Source organism: Phascolarctos cinereus, unplaced genomic scaffold, assembly GCF_003287225.1.
Source record: "Phascolarctos cinereus isolate Bilbo 61053 unplaced genomic scaffold, phaCin_HiC Scaffold_8;HRSCAF=390, whole genome shotgun sequence".
Taxonomy (NCBI): Eukaryota; Metazoa; Chordata; class Mammalia; order Diprotodontia; family Phascolarctidae; genus Phascolarctos; species Phascolarctos cinereus.
In genome coordinates this window covers 21125068-21133719 of record NW_027556291.1, presented here as the reverse complement: position 1 = coordinate 21133719, position 8652 = coordinate 21125068, and the positions used below count along the sequence as shown (strand labels likewise).

At 42.1% G+C, this 8652-nt stretch overlaps 2 protein-coding genes across 6 annotated transcripts in view; both read left to right on the top strand.

Moving 5' to 3' along the window:
* Nucleotides 1-8652, top strand: part of LOC110193010 (uncharacterized) — a 123048-nt gene that overhangs the window by 110479 nt on the left and 3917 nt on the right.
* Nucleotides 1572-8652, top strand: part of ZNF711 (zinc finger protein 711) — a 127237-nt gene continuing 120156 nt past the window's right edge. For 3 of the 5 annotated variants that reach the window (XM_078147940.1, XM_078147939.1, XM_078147937.1), the window contains exon 1: nt 1575-3729. The gene's annotated coding sequence lies outside the window, so the exon portion shown is untranslated. Of the gene's footprint in view, nt 3730-8652 lie in introns of all 5 variants that reach the window. The other 2 variants (XM_020964504.2, XM_078147938.1) reach the window with 2 other exon arrangements.

Here is an 8652-nt window from a genome sequence, read left to right as displayed (position 1 = left end):
GTTCTTACTTACCTCTACCTCATCTGTAGATTAAGGCATTAGCCTAGATGCCTTGTACATCCTACTTGTGTGTGATTCTGAGGTACAGAGGACCTGACTTCAGATCTCAGTTCTACCACTTACTGCCTTGTGTGACTTTGAATAAATCACCTAACCTCCGAACCTCAGTCTATCTAACCCTCTCTGTAAAATGGGAGGTTGGGGGAGGGGACATGTGGCCCTTCTAGCTCTATTAATTTATGATTCTGTAGTATGGAGAATCTGGATTCAATCTTAGCTCAGCCATTCTCTACTTGACCTTGGGTAAATCACATAATCTCTCAGAGTAGGGCTTCAGTTTCCTCTTCTATAAAGTGATCAGGTTGGACGACATGATCTCTACATCCCTTCCAGTTTTTTCATTCTGTTATTCTGTGAAAAATTATTTGTGCTGTTGTCTAAGGAAAGTCACACAGCCTTGTCACCTTGTAGTTTCCAGTGGGGTTGGAGATGAAAGGCTGAAACAGGCATACAGCTTCTTTTTCACAATCCTCTCAGGATAGATAGTTCATTGATGGGGAGTATCTTTGGGTGGTTTAGTTTCTAGGAGAGGCCTCATAAATGTGGCCTTTAAAAATTGTTGGTGGGGGGGCAGCTAGGTGGCGCAGTGGATAGAGCAACGGCCCTGAAGTCAGGAGGACCCGAGTTCAAATTCAGCCTCAGACCAAACACTTGACACTTACTAGCTGTGTGACTCTGGGCAAGTCACTTAACCCCGATTGCCTAAAAAAAGAAAAGAAAAAGAAGTTGGTGGACTTCAAGAAGACTCATATGCCCCAGCACTTGGGAGCTTTGGGGTGGAAGGGTTTGAGATAACTAGGAGGAGGAGTGGGATGAAGAGGAGGGGAGATGGGGAAGCCAGGGCAGGGGAGGGGGGAGAGGGAGAGAGAGGAGGGCAGCCTGAGTTTTGGAGGTGGGAGGGGCAGTCTGAGTGAGAGAATGGAACACTGGAGTAGCCCCGCCCCGAGGTAGCCCCGCCCCCTGCCTGTACTGTAGCCTGCAGTCACAAAGGCGGTCGTGAGGCGACGCTCTTTATATTCTCTGACCAGTGGAGACTCATTATACGACCTTCGTTAGGTCTCATTTAGAGCTCATTTTGGACCAGTTTTAAATTTCTCACAGAACTGTTATCAGAATCAAATCAGAGACAGTCTCTATAGTACTAACTTGGAGGCCTTAAAATGATGGTATATTATGGGCAGCTAGGTGGCGCAGTGGATAGAGCTTTGGCCTTGAAGTCAGGAGAACATGAGTTCAAATCCAGTCTCAGACACATGACTCCTACTAGCTGTGTGACCCTGGGCCAGTCACTTAACCCTGATTGCTTCCCAAAAAAAAGCATAAAATAAAATGATGCTATGTTATTTATTCTAATCCCTTCTTTTAAGATATAGAATCTATAGAGGTGGGGAACCACATGTGGCCTTCTAGGCCCTCGGGTGTGGCCTTTTGACTGAGTCTAAGTTGTACAGAACAAATCCTTTTATGAAGGGGATTTGTTGTGTGAAGTTTGGATTCTGTCTAAGGGCTGCAGTTGAGGACCTAGAAGGCCACATGTGGCTCAAGGCCAAAGGTTCCCCATCCCTGGTATGGATTACATATTACTAAATATGTGATACACTAAACATTTCTTCTAAATACCTATTTTTCAAAGGGGAATGCCACTGTCAGTGTGAATTCAAATATACTCAGAACTACACATTCGTTCTTACAACTGCTTATTCAGGCAACTGGCCCCACTTTAGAACCTCTCTGAAGGCAGAAAGAGCATCTTCTCAGTGTTGTATGTATGGAGCTGTTCAGTAAGTGTAATTGCATTCTTGTTTAACGATGTTAACTGCAGTTTAAATTAAAAAAAAAAAAACAACCGATACCATTCTTGGCCACGAGGTGGTGGCATTATTACTTGTTAGCCGCTCAAATCCCTACCCATACAAAACTAAAGTTGAGTCAGTTACAAAGTGACTTTTATGCACTCCTCAGTTCTCTAGACCCTAAACCTGAACTCTGTCAATGCCATAATGATGTCACAGAAGCTGTAATCAGTGACTAATTTGGCTTCAGAACACTTGGGGCATAAACCAAGGGCACACAGTCTACTAAATCTAGCTCCTATTTCAGCAATTTCAAAGGAAAGATTTCATTTCTTTTCATATCTAACAGTGCTTTTCTCCACAGTGCTATCTAGGTACAGGAAGAGTATTCATAAAACTGTCACTGCATTGTTCTTGTTAAATATATTACCATCTCAGACCTCATACCTGCAAAGCTGGGGGTATGAAATACCCTTCAATAAAGGGAAAGGTGGTATCAGGGAAATGTTGTAGGAAATACAAAGAAGTAAGTATCTGTTTTCATATTGCCACCTCAAATGGTCACATCTCCTAAATATTTGTATTTCTGATTTTTGACACTGAATTTTGTTTTTAGTATTCTAGATGGAGAAGTATCACATTGAAATTTTCTCATAGAGCCCCAGAACTTAGTAGAACCCAGTGTGGCAGAAGCTTGTATGAGAGAATGTTTGGTTTGATTTTTAAATCTTATTCCTTCTCAGTCTCATTTTCTACAATATTTATGTTAACTGAAGATAAGAATTTTGTCTCAAATAGATCGTTACTGAATATAAACCAGGAATACATTCTGCTAAGTTGAGTTTTGATTTCAAATTTTGGTTATTCCTCTCCCTGCAGCTCTACCAAAGATTTAGCCACCACCAGGTAGGTGAGGATTGTTTGGGGCTGTTTGTTAAGGGTCTGAAGCGGTGACCTGGGCCCAGACAGATGAAATCACAGCTCCCTGGTGCTGACACACGGCTCCCAAATTGCTGACTTCACGCCTGAAGCTACCAGGCAGAATCTGGTGTCTTTAATTGTAATTCGAATTTGATTCAGTTAAGTGAATACCATCATCATGAAACCCAAAAAACTCTCAATCCCAACTTTAAATCAAGCACATTTTTTGTAAACAAAAATGACCAAAAAAGTGAGCCAGGGTAGTGGGTATGACCAAGATCTGTGGGATGACCTTCCATATTTACACTGTATGTATCTTGTGTGTACTTTAGGGCTTTGTATTCTGTTTCTCCCATTAGACTGTGGGCTGCTGAAGGACAAGGACCTTGGTTTTGCCTTTCTTTGTATCCTAAGCTTAGCCTAGTGCCCACCACATAGTAAATAGTTCATAAATGCTTGCTGACTGATTGACGACCCAACACTATTCGAAGAAACCCAGCTTCGAAGTAAGTTATGTTTGATGCTTGGGAAAAGATTCTCTCTCTGCACACATGTTTCTTCAAATACCTAGTGAGGAATGTAGGCTAAACTTTTCCTTCCATGTTAAAAATGTCAATTGCAACCTAATTCCACACTCATTCTTAAGGAGGATCTGAGGAAATGGACAGGGAACTATTCTCAAAAGGGTCTTAGAGACCACTGATAATGATTTGGCTGTTTTTAAGGTTTTAGTCACCTTACTCTCATTTTAATAAGCCTTTGAGATTAAACTTTGCCTCTTCAAAACAATAAAATGAATGTCCTTAAGTCTTTCTCTGCTTCCTCAGTAGAGAAGTGGCTAGAGAGTGGACCTGTGATTTCATTGATCAAGGGAACTCCTAGGTGAGGACACTCCCTCCACCAATGTATCTCTGTGCCTTCTCTGCAATTTCTAGTCTTCAAGAGCTTTGAGAAGGTAAGTGAACTTGCCCAAGGTCACGCAGTCAGTATGTGTCAGAGGCGAAAGTTGAAGTCTTTCTGGCTCTAAGGCTTTATCCACTCTCCCCTGCTGCCTGGTAGAGAAGAGCTTCTTAAACATTTTTCCACTCATGAGGTCTTCGGCGCTTCTTCAGCTGTGGGTTGCGACCCCATATGGGGTGGGTTTAGAGCACTGACCCTGGCTTTTTGAAGGCAGAGTACTAGCTTTAGCAGGCCCTACAAAGCTGGAAAGACGTCAGGTACTGGCTCAACAAGAGACTGTCTCTCCAAGTGTTAGTCTAGATAATAATGTACAGATCCCTATGTAGAGGGCTGGCCATGAGGATGGATTCTTTTTGGCCACAGCGACCCATGTTTACTAAGGCATGGAAGGCTTTTTTGTCTGTTTTTGTTTTTTTAGGCAAATTGGGGTTAACTGACTTGCCCAGGGTCACACAGCTAGTAAGTGTCAAGTGTTTGGTCTGAGGCCAGATTTGAACTCAGGTCCTCCTGACTTCAGGGCCGGTGCTCTATCCACTGCACCAACTAGCTGCCCCGATGGAAGGCTTTTGATGGGCATCAGTGGAGGGAGTACACACATTGATCCATCTTTCAAGTCTCAAAGTAAAAATAAAAAGGAAAAAGAAAGAAATCAAAATATGAATAATAGTTCAAGAAATAGCTATAAAACACCTTTTTTCCAAACTAGAACCCTTTAATTTTTAATCAGCTTAGCCAGTTTTTCCCCCCTTAAAAAGCCTTTTCCTTTAACTCAGCTAAATCAAATGTAGTATTTCTCAACTGTTCTTCTGCCCAACTGCAGCCGTTCTGGGACAGTTTCATTGTGGAGAAGAATTGTTTGATTAGACACATAAACCACCTGCAACAGCCCAATTCCCATTCCTTTCTCTTTATTGAATTTTGAACTCACTGTTAAGTCAATCAGCTATATGCACTGAGCATCCTCCTAGGGATGCAAAGAAAAAAAAATGTAATAATCTCTACTCTCAAGGAACTTAGCTGCTCCTGAGAAAAACTGTATTCACAAAATCTATACAAAGTAAATGGGACTATGGCTAAGGGAGGAAAGTACTTAAGGAAGTGGCATTTTGAAGGAAACTAGGGATACTTAGAAGTTAGAATAAGGGCTTCCATTCCAGGAATAGGGAACAGCCTGGGCAAAGGTGCTCAGAAGTGGGATAGGACATGTCCTGGCAGGCAGGCCTCGTGACCAACCAGATGGCTCAGTCCATGCCATCAAAGAGCTTTCATTCTAATGGGGGAACCAATGGGCACACATGCAGGAATATACAAAGTAGTAATCTTGGTGGGGGAGGCATTGGCATCCAGTGGAACCAGGAAAAGGGCCCCATTGATAAAGGCGGGGCTTGAGCTGAACTTGGAAGGAAGCCTGGGATTCTAAGAGGTGGAGGCAAAGTGCATTCCAAGGATAGCTGGTAGAAAGGCATGGAGATGGGAGATGGAAAATCTTCAGTGAGGAACAGGAAGCAAGCAAGGCCAGTGTTGCTGGATAAAGTACAGGATGGGGAGTAAAGTGAAAGAAGAGCTTTAAATGCCAACCAGAAGAGTTTCTATTAGATAGATGCTGGCCATAATAGGCATCAGTAGAGTTTAACGGGGGAGGGGGGGCGTGTAACATTATTGAACCTACACTTTAGGAAATTCATTTTGGTGGCTTTGTAGTGGATGGATGGATGGATGGATGGATTAGAGTGAGAGGGACTTGGACTGGCAGCTATTATAACAGTCCGTGCAAGAAGTGACGTCCTGACCTGGGGGTGGGGGGGAGGGTAGACATAGAGAGGAATCCTATACCCAGAATGGTCTAGAGGTAAAAATTGTAAATTAGCATATGATAAATGATTGAATGTGCGGGGTCAAGGATGACTAAGATTCTAAACCTGGGTGACGGATGGTGGTGCCCTCACCCCCCAACAGTGGGCTTGAGAGAAAGATAATGAAGAACATCATGTAGGCCATTTTGGTTGGAAAGAAAAGTGTATGAAGAGGAATAAGATGAAGTCCACCTAGAATGGGAGACTGGAGCGATGAAAACATAATCAATTATCCAAGAACATGTACCTCCCAGGGCCAAAGGAGGTCCTAGCTGAAAAGAGGAGATGCTACCTTACCAGGGCCATCTTAGAATGAAGTAGATTTGTACCCCAAGAAAAGGAATGGGAAAGTAAGCACTCTTCAGAGACCATGGTAACCTGCGGAACCACACAGAACAAAAGACTCTAGAGGACTTCTGGGCCATCTAGTTTAGAGTTTAGAGTTATTAGTAAAAGATCAAAGTAGCGAGCAGATATCAACTATTTGGTAAGAGAATTCTGCTTTATTTGAACTCTGGAACTGGGAAATCATAGCACTGGATAACTCCTCACATTAATTAATCTAGGGTGGTTATAAAAGGACTGGGCTGTAAGGCCTGTTTTCAGTTAATGAATACCCTCAGTGTGACAGTTTTTTTAGAATATATTCTCCCACTACCCTGCCTCTTTCCCCTACTGTCCCTGTTTTTTAATAAGCCAAAAATCACCAAGTTAGAGAGGACCAGGAAGGCTATCTAGCCTATCCCATTTTTGAACACAAATCCTCTCTGTAAAATACCCAGTAACTGGTCTTCCAGCTTCTGCATGGAGATCTCCAGTGAAATGGTGCCCAGTGCCTCCCAGGTTACCTCATTCCACTCTTTTTTAGGAAGGCTATACTATAGTTGTCTCTTTACAACCTGCCCTTTGGGACCAAGCAGGACAGTTAATCTAGTCCCTTTCCACATGGTAGACCTTTAGACATTTGGAGTCAGCTATCATGTCTTCACTAAATATGAAAGATTTTGGAGGATTTTGATGACTCCTCAATATTTACATGGCACCAAAATCACGGGGTGAACAAGAATCATCTCACTGGTGAGGCATCATGCTAAGAGCTCTGGCTTTGGAGTCAGAGAACCTGAGTTTTGATTCCAGCCCTGTTACTACCTGTCTGACCTTGGACAAACCCCATAACCTTCTCTGGACCTTAGTTACTATGTATAAAATGAAGGGGTTGGCTAGATGTTCTCTCTCATTTCTTCCAACCTGAACTTTGGGAGATAGAGTTAGACTTTAAGATGCCCTTGACAATGACAATTTATCCTAAACAATGAAGTTCTGTAGGAACAAATATAAATACATTTAGAGACAACCAATCCATGCAAATTCAAAATGAGGGAAAATTGTCTTACCAAAATATGGCAGAAAAGAATTGCTTAATCCGCAAGTAGAATCTTTATATGTGTGTGTGTGTATATATATATATATATGTGGGGTTAAGTGACTTGCCCAGGGTCACACAGCTAGTAAGTGTCAAGTGTTTGGTCTGAGTCCAGACTTAAACTCGGGTCCTCCTGACTTCAGGGCTGGTGTTCTATCCACCGCGCCACCCAGCTGCCCCCATAAGTAGAATCTTTATCAGCAATATAGTTCTGCTAGCTTTCAAGCTATCTTATCTGTCACCCACACATATATACTGGGAAACCTGAGTGATAGCATATGCTTTGGTACCTTATAGCTTTGCAGGTAACCCAGTGACAGGAAATATGCTACCCCAGCTCACTAGCTGGACTCTGATTGGAGTACCATATCCTGATGTCATATTGGGTTGACAGGGCTGATAAAGATTTTTAAATGTCAGGTATTATTTAGCGGGGAAAGGAGAAGAGGAAGGTTAGCACAGTTGTCTTCAAGCACAAAACAAGTAATTAAGATAGTGATTATATGGTTCCTACATCCCATAAAGACAGAACAAGAGTATATTAAAACTATGCCTTAGAAGATTTTATGGAATCTCTGAGTTGGAAGGGAACTCACAGGTCATCTAAGGTAGTCTAACCTGTACCTGATCAAGAGTTCCCCTCAAAAACATCCCCAGCCAGTAATCAGTCAGCCTTTGCTTGAAGATCTCTGGGGAGAGGAAACCCACTACTTTTTTTGCATTTTCATTTTGGACTGCCAAGATACACTCCTACTGAGCTTTGCAGTTCACTGAAACCACCTTGTCTTTTTTCAGACTGTTGGCTCAGCTATTCCCCCCCATCTTGCACTTGTCCAGTTGGCTTTTAGAACCTAACGGAAAGAAAGACTTTACATTGCTCCAAATTTCATCTTCACTGATATATTCTTGAATTTGGCCCATTGTTCAAACTGGTCAAGATTTGGTTCCCCACTTTGTCATCCAATGGTTAGGTATCCATCATAACTCTGTGATTTGTTTGTTTTTGTTTTATTTTGTTTTGGTGAGGCAATTGGGGTTAATTGACTTGCCCAAGTCACACAGCTGGTGAGTGTTATGTGTCTGAGGTCGGATTTGAACTCAGGTCCTCCTGACTCCAGGGCCAGTGCTCTATTCACTGCACCACCTAGCTGCCCCAATAACTGTGTTTTTTGCAAGTTTGACATGCATCCATGCCTTTATCCAAGCCATTGTTAAAAAAAAATATTTAACAGTATAAGGCCAAGGACAGATATCTGAGTCACTCTTATTAAAGACTACCTTCCAAGTTGACATCAGAGCATTAATAACTATTCTTAATATTCTGGCAATCCAACCAGTTAGAAAAGAAAAAGAAAAGAAACAAGGAAAAGAAGTGTTGAGCAACTCCAACCTTCTCTCCATCAGGTTTCCTGGCCCTATCCTTCCCTAAAGTAGTCCTTGCCATTCTTTTCTATTTCTTATTTCTACATTATACTTTTAAATTTATTTTTCTTGCTTTTTCCTTGCCAGCCTCTGCTCATCTTGAGCTTTAGCAAGCCTGATGCAGAATTTTGTGTCGCTTTTGTATTCATCCTCTGTTACTTGCCCTTACTTCCATCTTTAGTCCATGCCTTTTAAAACTCTTTAGTTGTTTGATGAGTTC